This window comes from Triturus cristatus, chromosome 11, assembly GCF_964204655.1.
Source record: "Triturus cristatus chromosome 11, aTriCri1.1, whole genome shotgun sequence".
In the NCBI taxonomy this organism is placed as follows: Eukaryota; Metazoa; Chordata; class Amphibia; order Caudata; family Salamandridae; genus Triturus; species Triturus cristatus.
In genome coordinates this window covers 1,177,149,811-1,177,166,150 of record NC_140594.1, presented here as the reverse complement: position 1 = coordinate 1,177,166,150, position 16,340 = coordinate 1,177,149,811, and the positions used below count along the sequence as shown (strand labels likewise).

General features: G+C 51.7%; 1 protein-coding gene across 2 annotated transcripts in view; it reads left to right on the top strand.

Moving 5' to 3' along the window:
• Window positions 1-16,340, top strand: part of LOC146788667 (lipoma-preferred partner homolog) — a 774,512-nt gene that overhangs the window by 179,985 nt on the left and 578,187 nt on the right. For both annotated transcript variants that reach the window (XM_085635893.1, XM_085635894.1), the window contains one exon: window positions 12,121-12,184. The gene's annotated coding sequence lies outside the window, so the exon portion shown is untranslated. The remainder of the gene's footprint in view (window positions 1-12,120; window positions 12,185-16,340) is intronic.

Genomic DNA, 16,340 nt, shown 5'->3' with positions numbered 1-16,340 from the left:
TTGAGCACACCTGATTTAGGTTGCAATTGCATGTTTGAAAGTAAGCTGTGGCTTAAGGCCAATGCCTCGGTTGACAATAGATTATCCACCAGTGGAAGTCTGGGCACGTGCCCATGTTAAATAGTTGCCCCAGTGCTTTAAACAATGTCTATGTACTGAAGATATTTATAAGGTGTGGATGAATATTTCCAGAACTTTTCTTGAATGTTTTGAGGCATTGCACATTGTTGAATAATGCAGAATGTAGGGGTGACACACTTGGAGGTGGTTTCATTAACACAGTGGATGTAAGCAGGGATCGAAGGTTATATGCCACTCTGCTCATCTTAATATATGTAGTGTGTTTAATAAAAACTATTAAGGTTTTTTTTAAATGCATTTTTGGGGTTGTTTAATGTAGGCTAACTTTTTATAACTATACCCATGTCCCTTTAACCTTTGGGTTTTCCAGTGAATTGCAGTGTTTTGTAATCATATCGGAGGTGTGCATATACCTGATAAGCTCTTACCATACTTAACTAGAACGTCACTTTAACCTTTGGGTTTTCCAGTGAATTGCAGTGTTTATTAATCATATCGGAGGTGCCCATATACCTGATAAGCTCTTACCATACTTAACTAGAACGTCACTTTAACCTTTGGGTTTTCCAGTGAATTGCAGTGTTTTTTAATCATATCGGAGGTGTGCATATACCTGATAAGCTCTTACCATACTTAACTAGAATGTCACTTTAACCTTTGGGTTTTCCAGTGAATTGCAGTGTTTTGTAATCATATCGGAGGTGTGCATATACCTGATAAGCTCTTACCATACTTAACTAGAATGTCACTTTAACCTTTGGGTTTTCCAGTGAATTGCAGTGTTTTGTAATCATATCGGAGGTGTGCATATACCTGATAAGCTCTTACCATACTTAACTAGAACGTCACTTTAACCTTTGGGTTTTCCAGTGAATTGCAGTGTTTATTAATCATATCGGAGGTGCCCATATACCTGATAAGCTCTTACCATACTTAACTAGAACGTCACTTTAACCTTTGGGTTTTCCAGTGAATTGCAGTGTTTTTTAATCATATCGGAGGTGTGCATATACCTGATAAGCTCTTACCATACTTAACTAGAATGTCACTTTAACCTTTGGGTTTTCCAGTGAATTGCAGTGTTTATTAATCATATCGGAGGTGCCCATATACCTGATAAGCTCTTACCATACTTAACTAGAATGTCACTTTAACCTTTGGGTTTTCCAGTGAATTGCAGTGTTTTTTAATCATATCGGAGGTGTGCATATACCTGGTAAGCGCTTGCCATACTTAACTAGAACGTCACTTTAACCTTTTGGGTTTTCCCAGTAAATGTATGCTTCCTTTTTTAGCAAATTCTATGCCCACATCATGCTCACGGCCTCTGGCCAACTTTCCACACATGGCCAACCCAAGACAAATTCAATGGCAAAATCAAAAAACCCAGCTTGTGGTAAATGTTGGCTTTTCACATTAAGTTTGAGAAAATGATACATTTTTACTAAGTTGTTCTGGAGCTGTGGAAACAGCACATCAAATATGAATGCAGCTGGAGTCCTGAAGGCAAACTTGTAAGATGGAGTCAATGAGCAGAGGTGCATTGGAGACTCTAGTGTGCTCTGAGTGGAGCTCTGCAGCCAACAGGCAGCCTGACCTGTTCAAGAGACGAGCACATCTGTTCAACCATGCTGCAGCATTAGGTCAACAGACATTTAAACAAGCATTGGCAAACTTGTAAGATGGAGTCAATGAGAATTGCTGCATTGGAGACTCAAGTGTGCTCTGAGTGGAGCTCTGCAGCCAACAGGCAGCCTGACCTGTTCAAGAGACGTGCACATCTGTTCAACCATCCTGCAGCATTAGGTCAACAGACCATTTAAACAAGCATTGGCAAACAGCTTTTTTTTTTTTAAGGTTGGTGAAAATGTGACCAAGGGAAACAAAGCGTTTTTGTATTTGCTCTAATTTCATTTTATGAATACTGTATTATTGGATATCGGACATAAAGTATGTCTAATTTCTGTTTCATGTAGTATGATGTGTTCAGTTACGTTTTTTCTTCTCGTTTAATGGTAGATTCAGAATAATGGAACCGCTGCACGGCACGTGGTTTTGTTAGTTGCGGTTGTCCAATTCCGTGTAGTGTTAGCAAGAGTAGAGTCCTGCTACAGTAGTGTCATGCATTAGTTCTGCTCTGGGCCTCATATGCTCTAGTCCTTACTCTAGCGTGCACATGCCTATCCTTGAGGTCTCACCTTGTGTCTGTCCTGCAGCCTGGACAGTGGAGCGCCACACTATTCCCCACCATTACGGAAAAATCTTCCAGTGCTCACTGGGTCGCCAATGAAGTGCAGAGTAGCCTTTTTCTAGTCGTCCCCTGTTCCGTCTCGCATTGCCGTAATATTTTGAAGTCGCAATTAGCACCATCCTTAACTCAGGGGTGGCCTAAGCATCCGGTGGCCCCGAATGGATGTCCATTCGGCGGCCCAGGCTGTGCGCATCCATTGCACTTCCCTGGCTGCAGATGTCCCATGAAAAGCTCCGCTGACACTTACATCCATTGTGAAGAGGGGCCATGATTGCAACACTGTGCATAACCCTGCCTGACTCATGGTCTCTTTCCACCAGCATTGCAGCACTGTGCATAACCCTGCCTGACTCATGGTCTCTTTCCACCAGCATTGCAGCGCTGTGCATAACACTGCCTGGCAGCGGCCTTCTCGACTCATGGTCTGTCTGCAGCAGCATTGCAGCGCTGTGCATAACTCTGCCTGGCAGCGGTCTTCTCGACTCATGGTCTGTCTGCAACAGCATTGCAGCGCTGTGCATAACACTGCCTGGCAGCGGCCTTCTCGACTCATGGTCTGTCTGCAGCAGCATTGCAGCGCTGTGCATAACCCTGCCTGACTCATGGTCTCTTTCCACCAGCATTGCAGCGCTGTGCATAACCCTGCCTGACTCATGGTCTCTTTCCACCAGCATTGCAGCGCTGTGCATAACCCTGCCTGACTCATGGTCTCTTTCCACCAGCATTGCAGCGCTGTGCATAACACTGCCTGGCAGCGGCCTTCTCGACTCATGGTCTGTCTGCAGCAGCATTGCAGCGCTGTGCATAACTCTGCCTGGCAGCGGCCTTCTCGACTCATGGTCTGTCTGCAGCAGCATTGCAGCGCTGTGCATAACACTGCCTGGCAGCGATCTCGACTCATGGTCTGTCTGCAGCAGCATTGCAGCGCTGTGCATAACTCTGCCTGGCAGCGGCCTTCTCGACTCATGGTCTGTCTGCAACAGCATTGCAGCGCTGTGCATAACTCTGCCTGGCAGCGGCCTTCTCGACTCATGGTCTGTCTGCAACAGCATTGCAGCGCTGTGCATAACTCTGCCTGCCTGGCAGCGGCCTTCTCGACTCATGGTCTGTCTGCAGCAGCATTGCAGCGCTGTGCATAACTCTGCCTGGCAGCGGCCTTCTCGACTCATGGTCTGTCTGCAGCAGCATTGCAGCGCTGTGCATAACTCTGCCTGCCTGGCAGCGGCCTTCTCGACTCATGGTCTGTCTGCAGCAGCATTGCAGCGCTGTGCATAACTCTGCCTGGCAGCGGCCTTCTCGACTCATGGTCTGTCTGCAACAGCATTGCAGCGCTGTGCATAACTCTGCCTGGCAGCGGCCTTCTCGACTCATGGTCTGTCTGCAACAGCATTGCAGCGCTGTGTATAACTCTGCCTGGCAGCGGCCTTCTCGACTCATGGTCTGGCAGCAGCAGCATTGCAGCGCTGTGCATAACTCTGCCTGCCTGGCAGCGGCCTTCTCGACTCATGGTCTGTCTGCAACAGCATTGCAGCGCTGTGCATAACTCTGCCTGCCTGGCAGCGGCCTTCTCGACTCATGGTCTGTCTGCAGCAGCATTGCAGCGCTGTGCATAACTCTGCCTGGCAGCGGCTTCTTTGACTCATGGTCTGTCTGCAGCAGCATTGCAGCGCTGTGCATAACTCTGCCTGCCTGGCAGCGGCCTTCTCGACTCATGGTCTGTCTGCAGCAGCATTGCAGCGCTGTGCATAACTCTGCCTGCCTGGCAGCGGCCTTCTCGACTCATGGTCTGTCTGCAGCAGCATTGCAGCGCTGTGCATAACTCTGCCTGCCTGGCAGCGGCCTTCTCGACTCATGGTCTGTCTGCAACAGCATTGCAGCGCTGTGCATAACTCTGCCTGCCTGGCAGCGGCCTTCTCGACTCATGGTCTGTCTGCAGCAGCATTGCAGCGCTGTGCATAACTCTGCCTGGCAGCGGCCTTCTCGACTCATGGTCTGTCTGCAGCAGCATTGCAGCGCTGTGCATAACTCTGCCTGGCAGCGGCTTCTTTGACTCATGGTCTGTCTGCAGCAGCATTGCAGCGCTGTGCATAACTCTGCCTGCCTGGCAGCGGCCTTCTCGACTCATGGTCTGTCTGCAGCAGCATTGCAGCGCTGTGCATAACTCTGCCTGCCTGGCAGCGGCCTTCTCGACTCATGGTCTGTCTGCAGCAGCATTGCAGCGCTGTGCATAACTCTGCCTGCCTGGCAGCGGCCTTCTCGACTCATGGTCTGTCTGCAACAGCATTGCAGCGCTGTGCATAACTCTGCCTGCCTGGCAGCGGCCTTCTCGACTCATGGTCTGTCTGCAGCAGCATTGCAGCGCTGTGCATAACTCTGCCTGGCAGCGGCCTTCTCGACTCATGGTCTGTCTGCAACAGCATTGCAGCGCTGTGCATAACTCTGCCTGGCAGCGGCCTTCTCGACTCATGGTCTGTCTGCAACAGCATTGCAGCGCTGTGCATAACTCTGCCTGCCTGGCAGCGGCCTTCTCGACTCATGGTCTGTCTGCAGCAGCATTGCAACGCTGTGCATAACTCTGCCTGGCAGCGGCCTTCTCGACTCATGGTCTGGCAGCAGCAGCATTGCAGCGCTGTGCATAACTCTGCCTGCCTGGCAGCGGCCTTCTCGACTCATGGTCTGTCTGCAGCAGCATTGCAGCGCTGTGCATAACTCTGCCTGCCTGGCAGCGGCCTTCTCGACTCATGGTCTGGCAGCAGCAGCATTGCAGCGCTGTGCATAACTCTGCCTGCCTGGCAGCGGCCTTCTCGACTCATGGTCTGTCTGCAGCAGCATTGCAGCGCTGTGCATAACTCTGCCTGGCAGCGGCCTTCTCGACTCATGGTCTGTCTGCAGCAGCATTGCAGCGCTGTGCATAACTCTGCCTGCCTGGCAGCGGCCTTCTCGACTCATGGTCTGTCTGCAGCAGCATTGCAGCGCTGTGCATAACTCTGCCTGGCAGTGGCCTCATTGACTCATGGTCTGTCTGCAGCAGCATTGCAGCGCTGTGCATAACTCTGCCTGCCTGGCAGCGGCCTTCTCGACTCATGGTCTGTCTGCAACAGCATTGCAGCGCTGTGCATAACTCTGCCTGGCAGCGGCCTTCTCGACTCATGGTCTGTCTGCAGCAGCATTGCAGCGCTGTGCATAACTCTGCCTGCCTGGCAGCGGCCTTCTCGACTCATGGTCTGTCTGCAGCAGCATTGCAACGCTGTGCATAACTCTGCCTGGCAGCGGCCTCATTGACTCATGGTCTGTCTGCAACAGCATTGCAGCGCTGTGCATAACTCTGCCTGCCTGGCAGCGGCCTTCTCGACTCATGGTCTGTCTGCAGCAGCATTGCAACGCTGTGCATAACTCTGCCTGGCAGCGGCCTCATTGACTCATGGTCTGTCTGCACCAGCATTGCAGCACGGTGCATAACTCTGCCTGCCTGGCAGCGGCCTTCTCGACTCATGGTCTGTCTGCAGCAGCATTGCAACGCTGTGCATAACTCTGCCTGGCAGCGGCCTTCTCGACTCATGGTCTGTCTGCAACAGCATTGCAGCGCTGTGCATAACACTGCCTGGCAGCGGCCTTCTCGACTCATGGTCTGTCTGCAGCAGCATTGCAGCGCTGTGCATAACTCTGCCTGCCTGGCAGCGGCCTTCTCGACTCATGGTCTGTCTGCAACAGCATTGCAGCGCTGTGCATAACTCTGCCTGGCAGCGGCCTTCTCGACTCATGGTCTGTCTGCAGCAGCATTGCAGCGCTGTGCATAACTCTGCCTGGCAGCGGCCTTCTCGACTCATGGAAACCAGGATAACATAGTGCTAGTTGAGGAAAAAACGAGAAACAGCTAAACGATGCTAGATCAGAAAACACAGCTAAACCGTGCTAGCTCAGAATACAAGGAGGCACTTCTTAAAGGTGCTAGCTCAGGAAACACGGAATCTCTGCTAAACAGTGCTAGCTAAGGAAACACTGAAGCACTGCTAAACGGTGCTAGATCAGGAAACACAGCTAAACAGTGCTAGCTCAGAATACAAGGAAGCGCTGCTTAAAGGTGCTAGCTCAGAAAACACGGAAGCATAGCTAAATGATGCTAGCTCAGGAAACACGGAAGCACTGTTAAACGGTGCTAGCTCAGGAAACACGGAAGCATAGCTAAATGATGCTAGCTCAGGAAACACTGAAGCACTGCTAAACTGTGCTAGCTTAGGAAACAAGGAAGCATGGCTAAACAGTGCTAGCTCTGGAAACAAGGAATCACTGCTAAAGGTGCTGGCTCAGAAAACATGGAAGCACTGCTAAACAGTGCTAACCTAGGAAACAAGAGAGCACTGCTAAACAGTGCTTTATAAGAAAACAAAGAAGCAATGCTAAATGGTGCTAGCTCAATGAAGCACTGCTAAATGGTGCTAGCTCAAAAAAACGAGGACTAACTGCTAATGACTGCTAGCTCAAACAAGATAGTACTGCTAAACGGTGCTTAGGAAACAAGAGCACTGCTAAACTGTGCTTTCTAAGAAAACAAGGACGCACTGCTAAACGGTGCTAGCTCAGGAAACCTAGAAACTTTGCTAAACGGTGCTAGATAAGGAAAGATAAAAACACTGCTAAATGGTGCTAGCTCTGGAAACAAGGAAGCACTGCTAAACAGTTAGGTCAGAAAAAAGGAAGCACTGCTAAACTGTGCTAACTCTTGGAACAAGGAAACTCTGCTAAACGGTGCTAGCTCTTCAAACAAGGATGCAGTGCTAAATGGGGCCTTCTCAGAAAACATAGCACTGCTAAAAGGTGCCAGTGTAGGAAATATGGAAGCTCTGCTAAACAATGCTATCTAAGAAAACAAGGAAGCACTGTTAAATGGTGCTAGCTCCGGAAACAAGGAAGCACTGTTAAATAGGGCTTTTTCAGAAAACAAGGAATCCCTGCTAAACGGTACTTGCTCTTGAAACATGGAAACGTTGCTAAACAGTGCTAGCTCAAGAAACGAGCATTGCAAACAGTGCTAGCTCAGGAAGCAAAGAAGCCGTGCAAAAAGGTACTAGCTAAGAAGACCTGGATGCACTGCTAAACGGTGCTAGCTCGGGAAACAGAGAAGCACTGCTAAACAGTGCTAGTTCAGGAAACGCGGATCACTGCTAAACGAGGCGAGCTCAGAGAACCTAGAAGGACTGCTAAACAGTGCTAGCCCTGGGAACACTGAAGCACTTCTAAGCTGTGGTACCCTAGAAAACACGGAAGCACTGTTAAACGGAGCTAGCTCAGGAAACACGGAAGCACTGCTAAGCGGTGCTAGCTCAGGAAACAGGGAAACACTGCTAAATGGTACTAGCTCAGGAAGAAGGGAAGAACTGCTAAAGGTGCTAACTCATGAAACAAGGAAGCACTGCTAAACGGAGCTAGCTCAGGAAACAAGGACTGCTAAACGGTGCTAGCTCGGGAAACAAGGTTTGCTAAACGGTGCTAGCTCGGGAAACATGGAAGCACTGCTAAATGGTGCTAGCTCAGTAAACAAGGAAACGGTGCCTGCTCGGGAAACATGGACGCACTGCGAAATGGTGCTAGCTCGGGAAACAGTTTGTGGGGAATGTAGTCTTTGGGAGAAACAGCGTTTTGGCTCTTGCGTAGCCCCTCCTGGATGAGATGAAAGGCAGGTTCGGAATATAGGCCAGGAGGCTGCGAGTCCGGACGGGGATAAGCTGAAGGCCATGGGTTTCCCTGAGCTGTGTGCCCCCTAGTGGCAGGAAGAGAGCGCATGGAGTTAACCGGGACCCATTGCTCTCAGGAGGGTCTCTTCTGCCCCTCGGCCCAATGACGTCACCGGGTCACACCTGCACACATGGCCTGAACGTCATCCAAGGATCTGTGTGGCAGGGTCATTCGTCGACTCGAGCATCTCTGGAGCTGAGGCACGTGGCCTCGAGGTTACTTAAGTGGAGTCAGTAACGCAGCGACATTGACGCTCCCTGTGGGACTGGCAGTCGAACCGGCGACTCACACGTCACATGTGACCTGTCCATTTCTTCATAACAAATGAAAAAGCATGCGATTACATCTGTGCCTAGCGATAGCAGCTTCCTGTACTAAATTCCTGAAATGCGAACTACTTTCGATTCTAAATATGATTCTAAGCGTATTTCCGGTTGTATAACGTGTTTTATTAATTTAGGCTGAGGGGGCAGTGACTTGTCCTTCATGGCTACATGGCAGCAAGGGTGGAGCAGCGAGCGACGGACATGCGCACGTGCTGTTATCCGTATTAAACATGTATATATTGTGCCGAGAAATACTGTAAATGCGATTTCTGTTTCCTCGGTTGCATATCGGGTCTAGCAACACTGGATTCTCTCATCCGGCATTAAAATGCCTTTGGATTGGTAACACGGGAGGCTGTCGTGTCTGAATTGTCTCTCAGAATCGCTGTTCTGAAGCTCACGGAGTGCAGTACAAGGTCACACTGTGCTTGAGAGGTGGCGTGTGACTCACTGCTCCCCTTTAGTCCTTCCACAGCTGGCGAGGACACGGTGTGCATGCAGGAACTGCCCTCCACGTCTAGGGCTCTTGAACGCTCGGGGTTGCCTGCTCTGTCCCCCTAGGCCCCCCTCTGAAGCTGACGGAGTACAAGGTCACACTGTGCTTAAGAAGCTCGCTGTGACTGCCACTTCTTGGCTCCCCTCCAGCCACAGGGCGCAGGCTGCCTCAGGAGTCTGCCCCAGGGCTTAAGTGGGATGACAAGTGTGTGGGGGGTCCCTGAAAGGGGCGTGGCTCAAACGTATGCACTAAAATCACATAGAGTGCCACTCTACTTGCATATTTGCATGGAATCACAACTGGTTCACGCGACCATTGCTCTGTGCGGTTTGCAGAGAGGCCAAGGATTGGATGACCACCGGTAGCTTCACATGGGATGAAAGGTCACACTGTGGGGTGGGGGGCGCTTTACCGCAGAGGCCTCTCCAGCACAGGTCCCCGGCTGCCCGTCCAGCCTGCTCCGGGTTCCTAGAGGGCCTGGGGCTTCCAGTGAAGGCCGGGCCGGGAGGGCCGGCCTGTGTGCGGCTGTGCAGGGCTCAGCGCCTTCCTTATACGGTGAAGAGCGGAGCCGGCAGGCAGCCGCTGAATACCAGACATACTCTGCATTCCTCAGGGCCCTGCAGCTTTCAGAGGGAAAAACACACCATCCCTCCTCCTCATCCTCACTCCTGCCGAGCTCCGGCGCAGCTGTGAGTGTTGTCCACACGATGCAGGCCGCTTTCATCTCCCGGCGGACCCCAGGCGGATTCACTGACTGCGCACTTACTGGGAAGGCTGGGACACTCTGTCCTCGAACACGTCATTCATATTCCACCACTGCCTCCTGCGCGTCTCAGGGTTGTGGGAAGGACGCCACCTGCTGGCCCTGGCCGGGAGAGCCTTAAACTCTATGTGGAGGGACACAGGGTTTCCTCTGCTCCCATGCCTGGGCATGGTGAGCAACAGTCCGGTACAAGGCTGCCCCACCCCCCGGGAGAGCCTGAAGCTCTGTATGTGGAGGGACACAGGGTTTCCTCTGCACCCCTTCTCCATGCCTGGGCACTGGGAGTAGCAGTCTGATACAAGCCCCCCCCCCCCCCCGAGAGCCTTAAACTGTGTATGTGTTAGGCATGCGGGGTCGCTTACCTCCTGTTTCCTCTAAACCCCTTTTCCATGCCTGGGCACAGTGAATGTCAGTCTGGTACAAAGCTGCCCCCCACCCCCGGGAGAGCCTTAAACTCTGTATGTGGAGTGACACAAGGTTTCCTCTGCTCCATGCCTGGGCATGGTGAGCTCAGTCCGGTACAAGACCGCCCCCACCCGGAGAGCCTTAAACTCTGTATGTGGCGGGACACAGGGTTTCCTCTGCTCCCATGCGTGGGCATTGTGAGCACCAGTCCGGTACAAGGCCCCCCCCACACCACCTCAGGAGAGCGTTAAACTGTGTATGTGGAGGCATGCGGGGTCGCTTACCTCCTGTTTCCTCTGAACCCCCCTGTTCCATGCCTGGGTACGGTGAGCACCAGTCTGGTACAAGGCCCCCCACCCCCTCAGGAGAGCCTTAAACTGTATGTGGAGGGATGTAGGGCCACTTACCTCCTGTTTCCTCTAAACCCCTTTTCCATGCCTGGATACGGTGAGTGCCAGTCTGGTGCAAGGCTGCCCCCCCCCCCCCCGCCTGCCATCACTCCAGAAGAAACCGCCACCACCATGAAGTCCATCCACTCGGTCCCCCTCTGACCTCTCCCCCACCATGCCTATTCCAGAGGACTGCAACCCATCAGTGCCATGCTCACACCTATTCTGAATCCCTTCACCTCTTCTGCAACCTTCCCAGATGCCTGGAATCATGCCACTGTCCTCCCGCTGCTGAAGAAATACTCTACGGACCAATCTGTGCTTGCTCACTACAGACCGATCACCCTGCTAACATTCACAGCCAAGGTCTGAGAGAAAATCATCCTCAGGCACCTCACTGACCACCTAAATGACCACCATCTCCCCACAACACTCAGTCTGGTTTCAGACCCAACCACAGCACAGAAGCTGCCCTCATCGTCGCCACTGATGAGAGCTGCATGACTCAGCGGAGGAGACGCACAGGCCTTGATCCTCCTGGACCTCTCCATGGCATTTGTCTCCCGCCCCATCAAACTCGTACATGACATCAGAATCCTGGGACACGCACTCCTTGGATCTGCTCCTTCCTGGCTGGAAGCACTCAGTCAATCTGGCACCGTACACCCCGGACGCTTGCGACCCCTTCTGCGGAGTTCAGCAAGGACCCTTCCTGAGCTGGACCTCTTCAACGCATACATGATCCCTCTACCCAGCATCATCCACTCTCACAACCTCATCGTCCTCCTATGCCGACAACTCGCAGCTCATTCTCTCCCTCACGGACAGGACGACCAGTCAACACATCCAGTTCAATGGCTGAAAGGCTGGGATGGCATAAAGCTATCTCTGTAATACACCTGTGTAACACCAAGCTCATGGCAACAGCTTCACAAGAAAAGAAGTGGCGGGGACACTTGCTTCGACCCCCCCCCCCCCCAAGCTTCAGTCCAGCATCTTCTCACAAGTGTCCAAACAGTGATGCCCAAGGAGTTGTCCTGCAGATGCCATTAACAGGAGCGTCAGAAAATGCACACCGCTTCGCTGTTAATGCAGGCATGACAAACATGACCTGATAGCTGGAAATAACAGCTGTGTGACGAAACTGAAGAAATAATTGTGTACTGTAGAGCCAATTCCACTTGAAATCTGTGTCCCAGCTCAGATCGGCCCCCCTCTGCCCGACTGATGCCCAGTGGGAGTGAGTGTGACACACAAGTATGAGCGGGGCAACCTACAGCCAGTTCCTTTAGGGGGGGAGAGGGCATGCATGGTTGCCGGGGCTCTACAGTGGTAACTTTGAGTTCTCGCCACAAGTCGGCGCTGTTCTTTGTGGCCCTGAAGCCCATCGAGTGTGGTGGAATTCCGGTCTTACTGCCACTCCTTAGACTGCTTTCCTCCGAACGTCACATCCATAGTTAGTGCGAAAAATTATTTTTTCTAAACTGATTTGGTTGCAGTTGTGTACAGTCATTGAATGTTAATCAGAACTGGTTGTGATTTGAAGGCGTGGCCTCGATTGAAGCGAAATATTTGGACAGTTGCTGTAGTCGCCTTGTTGCTTTCAACATTTCTGCTTGAATTATCTCTTCAAATGACTGAATTTACAGTTGTCCTTCATTATTTTCTTTCTCTAGAATCCGAGAACCCTGCTGAAGATTCCCTTCCAGTGGACCCCGGCAGCGTTGGACTCTTAGAAAGGTAGAGATCATATTTAAGCCTGGTTGTACAATTTGTGAATTTGTATAAAATCCCTCTGTGCCTCTCGATAGCTGCGGGCCTTGGAGCTCTGATGGAAATGCCTCTTTTGCTGGTGTTTTGACTCCAGATCTGGCCTCCCTTCGGCAGTGGAGAGCTGGACACTGGTGTCAGCCATTGAGGTCCGCTGCGGCGAGGGCGGCGGCTGCACAGACCCCAGGGCTCGCTTCCAGTGTCCGTCCACGTGTAAACAGTAGGTGCAGCGGTGGCCTGCTGGTTGTAGGAGACCTTGGGAAGACAGATTGTGTACATACCTATTCTGGCACGGGCTTAAGGTCGGCCCATTGCCCATCACTGGTTGGGTTTCTTTTCAGTCTTTTTGCTTGCTTCTTATTCAGTGCAGTCCCTTTCTTGGGTCCATCCTTCTCCAGGAGCACAGCTTCTTTACCCTCCCTGTGATTGGGTGACGTGCATCTTACCGCTGCTTGCATTCAGGAAACTACTTTTCCCCTCTTCCGTTCAGCCCTCCGTAGGACTGCTCGTGTGTGCTGATGCTTGTATCCATTTGTCAAGATGCTGCGGGTTCTGTTTTTGCTGATGTTCCGCATTTGCAAACAAGCTTTTTTTTTCCTTTTTACCAGTGCTGAATGGTAGCAGCAAAAGCACTAGTAAAGCCACAAGCTCGAGTTACACCACTGAAAGTCGTGACCTATTGGCCTTGTCACTGTTTTGTTATTGCGGTCGTGGCTTGGCACAGTGGGCCAAGTATCCGGGAAGGATGTGACTGTACAATCTTGCCCTGACCTGGCAGTAACTTTCTAACAAGTTACAGCATTGGTCCGAGTGGCAGCCAGTGGGTCTCCCACATAATGGCCGCCTTGTATCAACTTATGCAAGTATTGAGCGGCCAGTTCCTGGTGAGCAAACACTGCTTTCAGCTTATCCCCAGCACCCCGTTTTCCTTATAAAAGAGTTTGTGGTGCATAGTCTCGCTGTCCTGCTGACAAACTGGGGTGGCGAAGTGAGCAAAGGAACAATGCATTAATCCCAGATCTGTGATTGGGGGTGAGTGGTAGAAAAGTTTCAGCAATCTGTCAATCATCTTGTTGCGTTGTCTACGTTCACCCTAAGTGGCCAAGGGTATGCCCAGACGTGAGTCCCTTTCTTGCTGTTCCATTGGATTCAAGCTAGCCTGGCTGATGAAGGGTGATGCCCTGAAACTGGTCCTAGGATGCTTGTTTCTGGTCCAGGGAGGACCTGGCCTGGAAGTTTGGGCTGGACTGTTCCAATGGGGAGCAGGGTCAAGACGGATTTGCATATGGCTGGGTCCAAACAGGGGTGGTGAAGTGAGCTAAAGAACAATGGATTAAACCCAGATCTGTAACTGGGGGTGAGTGGTTAAAAAGTATCAGCACTCCGTCCATCATATTGTTGTGTTTGCTAAACTCAACCTTTTACGAGGATCTGGTTTCCATTAGGTCTGCACTGTCCTTGTGAGTAGGGCTAGCTTCCATTCAGTCTCTTCTCTCCGTATGAGAGGGTCTGGCCTCCTTCCATTCTCCTTTGTCCTTGGAGGTTCTCACTTCACTTAATTCCCCATGTCCTTATGAAAGGGTCTGGCTTCCCTTCGCATGTCCTTTTGTGAGGGTCTGGCTTCCCTTTGCACGTGCTTTTGTGAGGGTCTGGCTTCCCTTCGCATGTCCTTTTGTGAGGGTCTGGCTTCCCTTCGCATGTCCTTTTGTGAGGGTCTGGCTTCCCTTTGCACGCCCTTTTGTGAGGGTCTGGCTTCCCTTCGCATGTCCTTTTGTGAGGGTCTGGCTTCCCTTTGCACGCCCTTTTGTGAGGGTCTGGCTTCCCTTTGCACGCCCTTTTGTGAGGGTCTGGCTTCCCTTTGCACGCCCTTTTGTGAGGGTCTGGCTTCCCTTCTCATGTCCTTATGTGAGGGTCTAGCTTCCCTTTGCACGCCCTTTTGTGAGGGTCTGGCTTCCTTTCTCATGTCCTTGTGAGAGGGTCTGGCTTCCCTTCGCATGTCCTAATGAGGGTCTGGCTTCCCTTCTCATGTCCTTAAGTGAGGGTCTGGCTTCCCTTCTCATGTCCTTAAGTGAGGGTCTGGCTTCCCTTCTCATGTCCTTAAGTGAGGGTCTGGCTTCCCTTCTCATGTCCTTAAGTGAGGGTCTGGCTTCCCTTCTCATGTCCTTAAGTGAGGGTCTGGCTTCCCTTCTCATGTCCTTATGTGAGGGTCTGGCTTCCCTTCTCATGTCCTTATGTGAGGGTCTGGCTTCCCTTCTCATGTCCTTATGTGAGGGTCTGGCTTCCCTTCTCATGTCCTTGTGTGAGGGTCTGGCTTCCCTTCGCATGCCCTTAAGTGAGGGTCTGGCTTCCCTTCTCATGTCCTTATGTGAGGGTCTGGCTTCCCTTCGCATGTCCTTATGTGAGGGTCTGGCTTCCCTTCTCATGTCCTTAAGTGAGGGTCTGGCTTCCCTTCTCATGTCCTTAAGTGAGGGTCTGGCTTCCCTTCTCATGTCCTTAAGTGAGGGTCTGGCTTCCCTTCTCATGTCCTTAAGTGAGGGTCTGGCTTCCCTTCTCATGTCCTTAAGTGAGGGTCTGGCTTCCCTTCGCATGTCCTTATGTGAGGGTCTGGCTTCCCTTCTCATGTCCTTAAGTGAGGGTCTGGCTTCCCTTCTCATGTCCTTCAGTGAGGGTCTGGCTTCCCTTCTCATGTCCTTAAGTGAGGGTCTGGCTTCCCTTCTCATGTCCTTAAGTGAGGGTCTGGCTTCCCTTCTCATGTCCTTAAGTGAGGGTCTGGCTTCCCTTCTCATGTCCTTAAGTGAGGGTCTGGCTTCCCTTCTCATGTCCTTAAGTGAGGATCTGGCTTCCCTTCTCATGTCCTTAAGTGAGGGTCTGGCTTCCCTTCTCATGTCCTTAAGTGAGGGTCTGGCTTCCCTTCTCATGTCCTTAAGTGAGGGTCTGGCTTTCCTTCTCATGTCCTTAAGTGAGGCTCTGGCTCTCCTTTGCATATCCTTATGTGAGGGTCTGGCTTCCCTTTGCACGCCCTTTTGTGAGGGTCTGGCTTCCCTTCGCATGTCCTTATGTGAGGGTCTGGCTTCCCTTCTCATGTCCTTATGTGAGGGTCTGGCTTCCCTTCTCATGTCCTTAAGTGAGGGTCTGGCTTCCCTTCGCATGTCCTTAAGTGAGGGTCTGGCTCTCCTTTGCATATCCTTAAGTGAGGGTCTGGCTTCCCTTCTCATGTCCTTATGTGAGGGTCTGGCTTCCCTTCGCATGTCCTTATGTGAGGGTCTGGCTTCCCTTTGCACGCCCTTTTGTGAGGGTCTGGCTTCCCTTCTCATGTCCTTATGTGAGGGTCTAGCTTCCCTTTGCACGCCCTTTTGTGAGGGTCTGGCTTCCCTTCTCATGTCCTTGTGAGAGGGTCTGGCTTCCCTTCGCATGTCCTTAAGTGAGGGTCTGGCTTCCCTTCTCATGTCCTTAAGTGAGGCTCTGGCTCTCCTTTGCATATCCTTATGTGAGGGTCTGGCTTCCCTTTGCACGCCCTTTTGTGAGGGTCTGGCTTCCCTTCGCATGTCCTTATGTGAGGGTCTGGCTTCCCTTCTCATGTCCTTATGTGAGGGTCTGGCTTCCCTTCTCATGTCCTTAAGTGAGGGTCTGGCTTCCCTTCATGTCCTTAAGTGAGGGTCTGGCTCTCCTTTGCATATCCTTAAGTGAGGGTCTGGCTTCCCTTCTCATGTCCTTATGTGAGGGTCTGGCTTCCCTTCGCATGTCCTTATGTGAGGGTCTGGCTTCCCTTTGCACGCCCTTTTGTGAGGGTCTGGCTTCCCTTCTCATGTCCTTATGTGAGGGTCTAGCTTCCCTTTGCACGCCCTTTTGTGAGGGTCTGGCTTCCCTTCTCATGTCCTTGTGAGAGGGTCTGGCTTCCCTTCGCATGTCCTTAAGTGAGGGTCTGGCTTCCCTTCTCATGTCCTTGTGAGAGGGTCTGGCTTCCCTTCGCATGTCCTTAAGTGAGGGTCTGGCTTCCCTTCTCATGTCCTTATGTGAGGGTCTGGCTTCCCTTCGCATGTCCTTAAGTGAGGGTCTGGCTTCCCTTCTCATGTCCTTATGTGAGGGTCTGGCTTCCCTTCTCATGTCCTTAAGTGAGGGTCTGGCT